General features: G+C 38.8%; 1 protein-coding gene and 1 pseudogene across 2 annotated transcripts in view; one reads left to right on the top strand and one right to left on the bottom strand.

Moving 5' to 3' along the window:
- Positions 1-13,286, bottom strand: part of IFTAP (intraflagellar transport associated protein) — a 67,809-nt gene that overhangs the window by 33,721 nt on the left and 20,802 nt on the right. The window lies entirely within an intron of this gene.
- Positions 2,808-2,933, top strand: LOC138093336 (U6 spliceosomal RNA; annotated as a pseudogene).

Here is a 13,286-nt window from a genome sequence, read left to right as displayed (position 1 = left end):
CTCTCAAGAGTCTTCTCCAACACCACAGTGCAAAAGCATCAATTCCTCGCCGCTCAGCTTTCTTTATAGTCCAACTCTCACATTCATACATGACTACTGGAAAAACCATAGCCTTGACTAGACGGATCTTTGTTGGCAAAGTAATGTCTCTGATCTTTAATATCCTGTCTAGGTTGGTCATAACTTTCCTTCCAAGGAGTAAGCGTCTTATAATTTCATGGCTACAGCACCATCTGCAACGATTTTGCAGCTCAAAAAAAATAAAGTCTGCCACTGTTCCCACTGTTTCCCCATCTATTTCCCACGAAGTGATGGGACCAGATGCCATGATCTTCGTTTTCTGAATGTTGAGCTTTAAGCCAACTTTTTCACTCTCCTCTTTCACTTTCATCAACAGGCTCTTTAGTTCTTCACTTTCTGCCATAAGGGTGGTGTCATCTGCATATCTGAAGTTATTGATATTTCTCCCAGCAATCTTGATTCCAGCTTGTGTTTCTTCCAGCCCAGCGTTTCTCATGACGTAATCTGCATATAAGTTAAATAAGCAGGGTGACAATATACAGCCTTGACGTACTCCTTTTCCTATCTGGAACAGTCTGTTGTTCCATGTCCAGTTCTAACTGTTGCTTCTTGACCTGCATACAGATTTCTCAAGAGGCAAGTCAGGTGGTCTGGTATTACCATCTCTTGAAGAATTTTCCACAATTTGTTGTGATCCACACAATCAAAGGCTTTGGCATGGTCAGTAAAGCCGAAGTAGATGTTTTTTCTGGAACTCTCTTGCTTTTTCAATGATCCAGCAGATGTTGGCAATTTGATCTCTGGTTCCTCTGCCTTTTGTAAAACCAGCTTGAACATCTGAACGTTCACGGTTCACGTACTACTGAAGCCTGGCTTGGAGAATTTTGAGCATTACTTTACTAGTGTGTGAGATGAGTGCAATTGTGCAGTAGTTTGAGCATTCTGTGGCACTGCCTTTCATATATACAAATTAACTAAAAGAAAAATTCAAGAAGGATATATAATATGTCCATGGTTTATCTCTTAAGACATAGGATTATGGTTTTATTAATTGGATATATGTTTGCCTACGTTAAACAGATACCCAAAATAACAATTGGTTAAACTAGACAGACGTTTATTTCTCGTTCATGTAATACTACAAGTAGAGATAATTCAGGGCTAATATGTTTGTTCTGCTCCACAAAGTCATCCTAGAACCCAGGCTCCTTCTATCTTTCTGCTCTGGCATTTTTAAGGAACCACCTTTCTCCACATGATCCAGGAGGAAGCACCCTTGCTTCAAGAAAGAGGATGAAGAAAAGAGAAGAAGAAAGCATGGATGTCTGCTTCCCTCTGTTACTCGCCAAGGTTCAGTTTAAGCTACTAAATGGAGGAAGCACCAAAACAAAGCAGCTGAAACAAGAATTTTATTTCTCTCTCATTTTATTCCTCATGGGGCAGGTGGGCAGGTTCTGCTCCATGAGACGATGCAGGGATCCAGGCTGGTGGGGTGCCCTGCCATCCTCAGCATAGGGCTTCCACCTCTGGGTCTATGGAATTGCTCCAATGATTCCCTAGTTTGAGCCAGGGGAAATGAAACAAAAAGAGTCCAGGGTATGTTTCCTGAGGATGTGACTTCAAAGTTACACACATCAGTTCCCCTTACTTCTTTCAGGCACATACTTAGTCAAATGGCTATACCCAATTGCAATGGACAAGGAGAAACATAACTTTCATTCTGAATGACCACAGAGTGGCTAAACATTTTACTGCCGGAGCAAGAGTACGTTTTCTGTTTTGTTGTGTGTGTGCACATGTTTTGGTGCCTCTCTATATTTTCTAATTTCCTACTATGAATAAAAATAGATAAATATACATTCATTTACAGAGGTGAAAAGCATTTCGTTTTCAAACCCTCAATTCAGGGAGAATACCTACATGCATCTCCTTCCTTCTTAAGAAGACTTTCCTAAAAATACTCAAGAAAAACATACATATATGGTGTTTTACATTTACATGCTTTAATATTTTGGACAAAAGTTTCCTTTAGCATTTAACTTCATGGTCCCTCTTTAATTTTTTGTTAATTTATTTATTCTTAATTAGAGAATAATTACTTTACAATACGTGTTGGCTTCTGCCATACATCAACATGAATCAGCCATGGGTATACACATGTCCCCTCCGTCTTAAACCTCCCACGCATCGCACCCTCTAGGTTGCCACAGAGCACTAGATTTGCACTCACTGCACCATACAGCAATTGCCACTGACTGTGCATTTAACACATGTGGTGTCTACATTTCAGCGCTGCTCTCTCAACTCATCCCACCCTCTCCTTCCCACACTGTGTCCACCGGGTCTGTTCTTTATGGATGGGCCCTCTTATAAATCATAGTTACCCCAATCATAAAATTTTATGCTTGACTAAATTTTTAAAACTTGCCAAGAAGCTTCATGTATGAAATACAGAGCAGAAAAGTTACCAAAAGTACAAAACTATTGGTGGGGCATTTCCTAGAAATACACATAACAAGATGCCTTCATAGCCCGAGTGGCCTCCCAAGTCTCCTGCCTGTGCACTTGCTGATGATAAAATACTCAAACACGCTTCTGGTAGCAACAGAAGTAGAGAGGAGATTTCTCCGTGACTGGGTAACTTTGGCCTACAGATATAAGCACTATAATCCTTCAGAGTTGGGACAGAATTTATGCTGAACCAAAAACCACCCTAAAATTCTGTAAGCGATCGTATCTTCACCTCTGTATCAGGTGGGCAGGATCAAAGTAAGACCATTCGTATAGTGCTTGCTTTGGTAGCACGTGTACTAAAACTGAAATAATAGAAGATCAGCTATTAAATAAGAGAAGATCAGCATGGCCCTGGAGCAAAGATGTCATACAAAATTCGTGAATTGTCCCATATATTTTTGCAACTAGACATTATCATACAAACTGAAGCAAGTCAGAAAGAGAAAGGCAAATACCATATGATACCATTTGTATGTAGAATCTGAAATATGGCACAGATGAACCCATCTATAAAACAGAAACAGACTCACAAACACAGAGAGCAGACATGATTGCCGAGGAGAGGGGGACGGGTGAGGGATGGACTGGGAGTTTGGGGTTAGTAGATGCAAAGGATTATATACAGAATGGATAAACAGCAAGGTCTTCCTGTATAGCACAGGGAACTTTATTCCAACATCCTGAGATAAACCATAATGGAAAAGAACATGTATATGTGTCTAACTGAGTCATTCTGCTACACAGCAGAAATTAACACATTATAAATACACTATATTTCAGTTTAAAACAATTTTTAAAAAATTTTTTAATCATTCCTGTAACCTGCCATGCTTTTTCACTGTCAAAGTATCTTTTAAATAATATAAAATGGTGGCATTAAATTAAAAGTTATATTTAAAGTACAATAATTCTCCTTGCCCTTTGGGTAAAGTGTAGACAATTTCATGAAAGCTACGAAACTATTCCTAGAGAGATACTATATATACAAAAGCCAAGAATTCTGAGGAATTCATCCATCTTCCCACACCCTTCCTTAATCTCATTTAGAGTGTTTCTCAAAGCTGGTCTGAAAGTCAAGGCTCCCGGGCTGCACATTAGAACTGGTAAATCAGAGTTGGGAGATTGGTCCCCAGGAACCTGCATTTTAATAACCCTCTCCCAGGTGATCTTTACATATACTTCAGGTGAGCGTCCCAAGTAAAGATTCCATGGAGCAGTATCTAAAAAACTTATAATCAGAGGTTTCTGATGCCTGTCTTTGTCAAAGCACATAAATATACCTTTGCCTGAAGGATCTATGTAGACATATTATTTAGTCCATCCACCAGAGGCCAGTGTAGGACTATTCCCTGCACCGTACAGTGTTACACTGCGTAATGCACACTGTCGACACTACGCAATATATACTGCGCACAGTTGGCTTTAGCTACCTCAGTGAAGAAGTGTGGGAAACAATACCGAAATATATGACATCTTATAAAAATATAAAATACCATAGGTAGTATTTTACATTTTTTATATTGTAAAGTCAAGATTTCTTTAATATTTAACCTTGATGTTCCTCTTTTAAATTACAGTCTGCATACTCATAATACTTGAGAGTAAATCTTTAAAATTTACCAAGTATCTTCATGCACATTTCATCTGATTATCTCCACAACCATATGAGACACCAAGCAGACAGGGTTACCCCTGATTTACAGATTCAGAGAGAGTAAGTGGCAGGTCTACAACCTCAGAGGATTAATGAATGCCAACATCCAGTCTTCTGAATCCTATACTAGAATAGCATCCTTTCCATTACACTCATCCTACCTACGACAAATAAGAAACACAAGGGCAGTATACTAAGTTCCCCATAAAACTAAATCCTGCCAACCTAAGAAATGTCCCTTCACTCTGAGATCATGCCCTTCTGCCTGCCTACACAGAGATGCATCTACTTAAGACAATCTCTTTCACTCACACAGGTTGGAGAAAGCTAGAGTAATTTTTTTTCTGTCTCCTTCATAAATAAACGCTTCCTACAAGTTTTCAAACTTTATGAGGTAGAATAACCTCTCCTGTACAAATTTGTAATAACATAGGACTCATACACTAGTGTGTGAGAGCAATGCAAACACAGGGATAAATTATACATGTCTTTCACACTCTCGATTTTTTTCAGAGTACTCCAAGACATCCTTGAATGTAAAAAAAAAAAACAAAAACTTGAAGCAAAAAAAACAAAAGAAAAGTCTGAAAATCCACTGTTTCTAAACATTCTTACTGCTCTTTTCTTAACTCATATTAAGTGTTTATTCAACTGAAAATTGAGATTCCAAAACCAAAGGCAATATTCTGGATACTGTTTAATCAGCACTATGTAAAGAGTAGTGAGTATTGGCTTCCCAATCTATAACTATAATGTCTACAAATATACAGATTGCTATTGCTTTTTCATACATCTAGAGCACTTGGAACACCCAGGACACAGAAATTAGTAAGAATGACATTTTTCTGTCTCATTTATCTTGTATTCCCAGATTCCAACTCAATGCCTAAATTACAGCAGGAACACAGTCAATACAAAAATGGCCTCAACATTAGCAAGAAAAACTGGATTGACACCACAATGAGGAACTAGAATCAGTACTCAGAAATTAGATGAGTGGCTACAAGTCACACAAAGCAAGATTTAGAGAAGGCGGGGAAAAAATGGTACTTGGTTCACAACCCTTTTTTTCTAATCAGTGATTTGCACACCACAAAAACTAGAACAAAAGAAGCTACATCCAGAAAGCACGCGAAAATGGTCCAGCGGTTCCTCAGTGTGCTAAGGGAGCAATGGGCTGCAGAAAGAGTGAGCTAACTAGTGTCACTTCAAGCTATCCCATCTGGGACACATCCAAATAGGAAGGAGAAAAAGACAAAAAATGTCATACTAGACCGACTGCGGTTTGATATTCATATAAGAAAAATAAGAGCTTGGTTAAAATACGGTTTCCTGTTTGTATCCCTTTGGGTTCAGTGGACCATTTCAAAGAAAATATTATTGTTCCATGCCTGAAAGAACATTTTGCTAAAACCATCCAGATGTGAATATGTACCCACTCACTGAATGAAAGGACACAGTCTTGCGACCACCTCAGTTTCAAGTCTAGTAATTAAGTTTTTTCCATCAAGTATAACAATGCATTAACAACAATGACTTCTTAAAAATGCGTGCATGTGTGCTAAGTCGCTTCAGCGTGTCCGACTCTTTGCAACCCTCTGGACTGTAGCCTGTCAGGCTTCTCCGTCCATGGGATTTCCCAGGCAAGAATACTGGAGGAGGGTGCCAAGTCTTCCTCAGCACTCCAAACAAATACACATGCACTTCATACTGTTTAAATTGGCTACTTAAAGGATGATAGGAAACATCTTAAAAGTTTCTTTGGGGATTTCCCTGGTGGTCCAGTGGTTAAGAATCCACCTGCCAAAGCAGGGGAGATGGGTTCGATCCCTGGTCTGGGAATATTCCACATGCCGCAAAGCAACTAAGCCCACGTGCCACAACTTCCGAGCCCGTACATCTAGAGCCAATGATACGCGACAAGAGAAGCCCCCCTAATGAGAAGCCCTCGCACCCCAATTCCACAGCTAGAGAAAACCCATGTGCAGCAGCAAAGACCCAGTGCAACCAAAAAAAAAAAAAGTTCTTTGGCTACCACTAATTCTTTGCTTGTGTTTTGAAAAAGTTCAAAATTCAATTTACCCAAGAAAGTACACCCTTCTTGGAGAAGGCAATGGCACCCCACTCCAGTACTCTTGCCTGGAAAATCCCATGGACGGAAGAGCCTGGTAGGCTGCAGTCCATGGGGTCACTAAGAGTTGGACACAACTGAGCGACTTGACTTTCACGTTTCAGTTTCATGCATTGGAGAAGGAAATGGCAACCCACTCCAGTGTTCTTGCTTGGAGAATCCCAGGGACGGCAGAGCCAGGTGGGCTGCCATCTATGGGGTCACACAGAGTCGGATGCGACTGAAGTGACTTAGCAGTAGCAGTAGCAGTACACCCCTCTAATTTATGCATACATATAAAATATGCTAAATAATATATATATGTGTGTGTTTGGAGAAGTTATAAAAAGAGAAAGAAAATGACTCATTTATTAGGACATAAACCAGATTTAAAACTTCACATCATATCTTTTGTGTGTTTTACTGAGAAAACACACTAGAAAAGATATTTACTGTAAGAAAATACATGTCAAAAACACTGCCAAAAATAATTTAATGATTGTAATTCAAAATGTTGTAAATACTTAAATACATTTTCTTTCCTTATCCAATTACACCTAAACTACAGCAGACACAGAAAACAAATGACTATCTATGGACCAAATATTCCTGTGCAGAATGAATATGAATTGTAACAACTGCAGCTGAAGATTTATGCTAATATATCTAAAGCAAAATGGCTTGATCAGCTCAAAATCCATCATAGTTTGGTGGGGGTTGGATTTCCTTCTGCAACTGAACCAGCAGTTTTCTGTGTTTCATAATTTGTCAATTTCTCCCTAAGTGTAGTGATTTAGTGATGACAAAAGAAATAGAGAAACAAATGAAAACTGCTTAATTACCATTTGCAGATGTACCCCCAAAGAGAAAGAATAGGCTCAGCAGCTGATGCTATTTCTTCCACTGGACTCTGCTATAAAGTAGCTCACTTCATCCAATACTCTTTTTCTCCTTCGGTGCTTATCTGATATTTGATGCTATGCTGTGATAAATAGGTCACATTCAGGCAGTCACTAAATGTATGACAGATACAAAATCATGAGTTTTTTTCTTCTCCTTTTAGTCTTTTCAGCAATCAGTTCAGTTCAGTCACTCAGTCATGTCTGACTCTTTGCGACCCCATGAACTGCAGCACGCCAGGCCTCCCTGTCCATCACCAACTCCCATAGTCCACACAAACCCATGTCCATTGAGTCGGTGATGGCATGCAACCATCTCATCCTCTGTCATCCCCTTCTCCTCCTGCCCTCAATCTTTCCCAGCATCAGGGTCTTTTCAAATGAGTCAGCTCTTCGCATCAGGTAGCCAAAGTATTGCAGTTTCAGCTTCAACATCAGTCCTTCCAATAAACACCCAGGACTGATCTTTAGGACGGACTGGTTGGATCTCCTTGCAGTCCAAGGGACTCTCAAGAGTCTTCTCCAACACCACAGTTCAAAAGCATCAATTCTTTGGCGCTCAGCTTTCTTTTATAGTCCAACTCTCACATCCATACATGACCACTGGAAAAACCATAGCCTTGACTAGACAGACCAATAACCCCGCCTCAAAAAACAAATCAATCAATCAATCCTTATTCTCTCCATTTGGATACCAGATTAATTGGTGGATTTTTTTTAATTGCCTACTTGCTTTTATTAGCAAATCCTCATTTGATGCCTTCTACAATTTTCTCTTGAAGTTAACACCCCAGTGGTCTACATCCTAATTTAAATCAAGTTTATTACTACTTGCTGTGCTATTTTCAACAATGAACTTTACTATTAAATTCACATTTGTAAATGTGCTTCCCAAGTTGCCTTTTTTTTTTTTTTAATGTGGCTTATGTGAAAAAGGAAACAGAAGGACACTGCAAATGGCCTGTGAACTAAAAACACCACTCAATATTCAGTAGGGAATTAAATGACTGATAACAGCAGCACAGAGAAAGTGGCTTAAGTGCCACCTGGAAGCATAAAGCTGGTCAGTTCGTTTCCAACTTCCTCTGGCGGGCAATCTGCCAGTGGTGAGGGTGTCAAAACAACGCTAAGCCCGCTGGTCTCTAATACTCGACAGAAAACAACTGCAAAAGGCTATGCAGCAAGGATTATGTTTTGTTGTCGTGCTTTCTTTTATGAGAGAAAGCTGTTTTCATGCTTTACTGAAATTCCTTTCCTGCTCTGAAATTGGTAAGAGGGCCAGCTGCTTTCTCTATTTTTCTCTGAGGTATTTGTCAATGGCAGATTTTAAATTCATACTTCAGATGGGGAAAAGACGCTTCGTCTCCCTGTGGAAGTCTAAAGATGCATCGCTAACAATCAAATTCAAGATAGCTTTGGGGACCAAAAGGATATGTCAACTTTGGAAACGTGTTGTTTTACGTGCTGCCACCAGTTTCATTTTTAATTACCTTTTTTTTCTTTTTTTTAAATTTTTATTTTTACTTTATTTTACTTTACAATACTGTATTGGTTTCACCATACATTGACATGAATCTACCACGGGTATACATGCGATCCCAAATATGAACCCCCCTCCCACCTCCCTCCCCACAACATCCCTCTGGGTCATCCCCATGCACCAGCCCCAAGCATGCTGTATCCTGCATCGGACATAGACTGGTGATTCAATTCTTACATGATAGTATACATGTTTCAATGCCATTCTCCCAAATCATCCCACCCTCTCCCTCTCCCTCTGAGTCCAAAAGTCCGCTATACACATCTGTGTCTTTTTTGCTGTCTTGCATACAGGGTCATCATTGCCATCTTTCTGAATTCCATATATATGTGTTAGTATACTGTATTAATGTTTTTCTTTCTGGCTTACTTCACTCTGTATAATCGGCTCCAGTTTCATCCATCTCATTAGAACTGATTCAAATGTATTCTTTTTAACAGCTGAGTAATACTCCATTGTGTATATGTACCACAGCTTTCTTATCCATTCATTTGCTGATGGACATCTAGGTTGTTTCCATGTCCTGGCTATTATAAACAGTGCTGCGATGAACATTGGGGTACATGTGTCTCTTTCAATTCTGGTTTCCTCGGTGTGTATGCCCAGCAGTGGGATTGCTGGGTCATATGGCAGTTCTATTTGCAATTTTTTAAGGAATCTCCACACTGTTTTCCATAGTGGTTGCACTAGTTTGCATTCCCACCAACAGTGTAGGAGGGTTCCCTTTTCTCCACACCCTCTCCAGCATTTATTGCTTGCAGATTTTTGGATCGCAAACATTCTGACTGGTGTGAAGTGGTACCTCATTGTGGTTTTGATTTGCATTTCTCTAATAATGAGTGATGTTGAGCATCTTTTCATGTGTTTGTTAGCCATCCGTATGTCTTCTTTGGAGAAATGCCTATTTAGTTCTTTGGCCCATTTTTTTGATTGGGTCGTTTATTTTTCTGGAATTGAGTTGCATAAGTTGCTTGTATATTTTTGAGATTAGTTGTTTGTCAGTTGTTTCATTTGCTATTATTTTCTCCCATTCAGAAGGCTGTCTTTTCACCTTGCTTATGTTTTCCTTTGTTGTGCAGAAGCTTTTAATTTTTTAATTACCTTTTTTAGAAGTTGTCAAGTGTGAGTGGTGATACATATCCCTTTGGCTGAAGTGACAACTCGAAGTTTATCAGTCCAGAAGTGTAAACCAAATCCCAGCCCAAGATTCTAAGCTCTTTGACAGAATATACACTCAGTAAGGGAAAAAAAAAGAAAAGGCTCCTGAAATGAGAACTGTGAACAAGTTGGCCTCGGTGGGCCTTGGAATCTCCAGGCAGGACGCTTGTGATTCGTCTTTGGCTGCTTCTTCTCCCTAATCCTGTCAGTCACCTGTTACCAAGGGCTGCACTTCCTCACTTGCAGAGTCTCACTGGCCCTATTTCCTTTCTATTTCCTCCTCCACGGCCCTAATGGAGTCTGTACCACCGTATATGTGTTTCTGCTCAGCCTCCTGGCTAAGCTAGTCTCCCTGACTCTAGTTGCTTCTGTCCTTTGCCTGTGTTTTTCAGAATCACTTTGTGTGTGTATGTGTGCGCGTGCACACTCAAATTCCACTATGGCTCTCAATTAGCTAGTATATCAACTCCAGATTCAGGGCATCATGACATCAGGGCATCTTTTGCAGGCTCTTCTTTCTGTGCCTAGCCATTACATGTGGGTGTCCTTTAGGGTCTGGTCTGAGGACCTCCTGTCCATCTTTCTGCCATCCTGCATTCTCATATGTTCTTTTTGTTTCATTTATTCAACAAATATTCATTAAGCATCAATTAATTCTACATTACCAGTCACTGCTTTAGACACAAAAATAATAATAAAGAACAAAACCCTCAAGCAACTACACCTCATGGAGCTTACACTCTGGAGCAGACAGAGTAATTACATTTTGAGAAAGCACATCCATTCCCATGACTCACATTACCCACATGCCAGGGACTCCCCAGATCTCGAGAATTGCCCACTTGCTATGCGGAAGGCAGAAAAGTGAAATGGCTCAGGGTATGGGCTTTAGAGCTACGATGACTAGGCCCATATTCCAATGCCATCACTAAATAGTTACAGGACCTTAGGTAATTCTGTTAGGGCTGCCATAACAAAACACCACAGACTAGGTGGTGTGAAACAACACAAATTTATTTTCCCACACTTCTGGATTCTAGAAGTCCAAGATCAAGGCGTGCGCCGGTTACCTTTTCTCCTAAGGTAAGGTCCCCTCACCTTAGCTTGCAAAAGGCTGCCTTCTTGCAGTGGCCTCTGGTGGTCTTTCCTCTGTGTGCATGCATCCCTGCTGCAGCTCTCTTTTCAGGAGGACACCAGTCATACTGAACTAGGACCCCACCTCACGACCTCGTGTAGTCTTCATTACTTCTTAAAAGGCCCTGTCTCCAAACCCAGTCACCTTACCAGTTAGGGCTGCAACAGATAAATTTTGAAGGGACATAGTTTAGTCCATAACAGCAATTTACTTAAACTTAAGCCTTGGTTTTCTCATCTGTAAATGGAGAATAATAAAAATTTTTTTAATTACAATGGAAAAAAAGAAATTTACTAGGTTATTACAAAGTTTGAGATGATCCAGGTAAAGTGCCAAGCATAATACCTAGTACTTAATAAATGTTAGCTGCTTATCAATAAAGGAAGGTCAAACCCTCTCATGATTATTAAGAGTATTAGAACCTAAGAAAAACTGAAACATATTTAGAGATTTTGAGACTAAAATTTTGAGACAATCAAAAGACTAGACCACAACCTGATTATAAAGTCACAGGTGTGGCCATTTGTCCAGAACATTCAGACACATAATATTCTACTTAAGAGGGAATTTCATTCAAATATTAACAAGCATGAAGGGGAAAAGGCAGGTTGAGTTGACAAGGTTGTTTGTTTTTTTTTTTTCAAATATATGTTGAAAGAACAATAAAAGGCTAAAAGCATGAAGTGTTGGAAGGGAAATGAGAATGGCATAAAGAAAACAAGAACACATCAAAATCAGAAACAAAATCTTTGATCTCAACTGGTTTAAGTACATAAATACGGCAGTGAATAGAAAGCTGTTATTATATGATAATATAGAAACTGACAAAATCACTTGGGAATCTGGATCCTAGGTATTTAAAGAATGAAATGACAGAATGAAAAGCAAAGTCTTATTTAAGAGTTAATCATAAAATTACAGTAGATTCATTTCCATTTCCAAAGCATTTTAAGCTGAAATTGGTAAAACTGGCAACCTTAATGGAAATTAATCATTTACGCTGAAGCACACACAAAAAAAGACAATAATGGTGTGAGTGTGTGTGTGTATATGTGTGGGAGACGATGAGTGCTTGAGAACACAAACTATATCTTAAATGTTTTTGAATCCTTAGCATCTAAAACAAGAAATTCAGACAATAAGACACTCAGAGGATTGTTGAATGAATAAATGAATGAATGCATTAATAGAAAATCAAATATAATTATTTATATCTGTGTTTTTGTAACCTAAACAATGATAGAAACATAACAAGGAGGAAGAAGCATTTTTTTCCTTTAGACACACAGTCTGGTATCAATTAATTATATTCACAAAGAAACTGAAATACCAAAGATTGAAAGTCAGCCTCTTATCTTTACCCACAATAATGTAAAGAATATAATAATGTCTTCACTGATAATGAGCAAACTCAAAATGTGCACACCAGTTTTCTAATACAAATCTTAAACTCGGTCTTAACTTTCTTAAACTGAAGAATTAAGTTATAAATGTCTGCTTAAAATTAATAAGCAATATATCTCTTTAAACATTTTGGTAAAACACAGTATTTATCATCAAATATGCCCCATGATAATAAAAACCAGAGCTGCTTAAAGAAAAAACAAACTGCAAAACATAGTCAATATAAATGTACTGGAGTGAGAATTATTCTACAATATTAACAGTTTCCAGCTGTTTTCCAAGCACCTGAAGCAGTAATGTGAATTTCCTCAAAAAGGCTATAGTTTAATTTTTTCCAGGGAAATATTTTTAATAGGATTAATGACCCTTTTAACACTCTTGGAAACAAAATGAATCTCATAAGCATTCTGGCATATAACTATTATAAAAATAAATAGAAGAGTCAACCAGTGAAAGCATACTCGAGAAACTAACTAAAGAAATGTACGTAACTTTACATGGTGATAACTACTTTAACACAGACAAGATTTCACTTCCTTTAGCAAGACAACCAAATACACTGGGACAGATGAAGGGCTAGAAAGGAGGAGAAACTCTGAAGAAAAAACTTTCATATCTTCCTTCAAACAGAACTAACTACACTGACTGTGGTCAAGTCTGTTGGCTATCATTCAACTCTTAGGCCTGACCTTAAGTCCTGTGTGGTTTTTCCGAGGCATTTAAAAGTTTCAGGGTAAGAAAGGACACTTAGTGATTTAAGACATATTTTTGCACTCACAACTCTTGTGCTCTAGGAGGAACTTTTTCAGACCATTAGTTTGTAATGTGAACTGGCGCCTAAGGATATTTTG

The sequence above is a fragment of the Capricornis sumatraensis genome, chromosome 16 (genome assembly GCF_032405125.1).
Source record: "Capricornis sumatraensis isolate serow.1 chromosome 16, serow.2, whole genome shotgun sequence".
Lineage (NCBI taxonomy): Eukaryota > Metazoa > Chordata > Mammalia > Artiodactyla > Bovidae > Capricornis > Capricornis sumatraensis.
The sequence above is the reverse complement of the archived record's forward strand: the minus strand, read 5'-3'. Positions and strand labels throughout refer to the sequence as shown.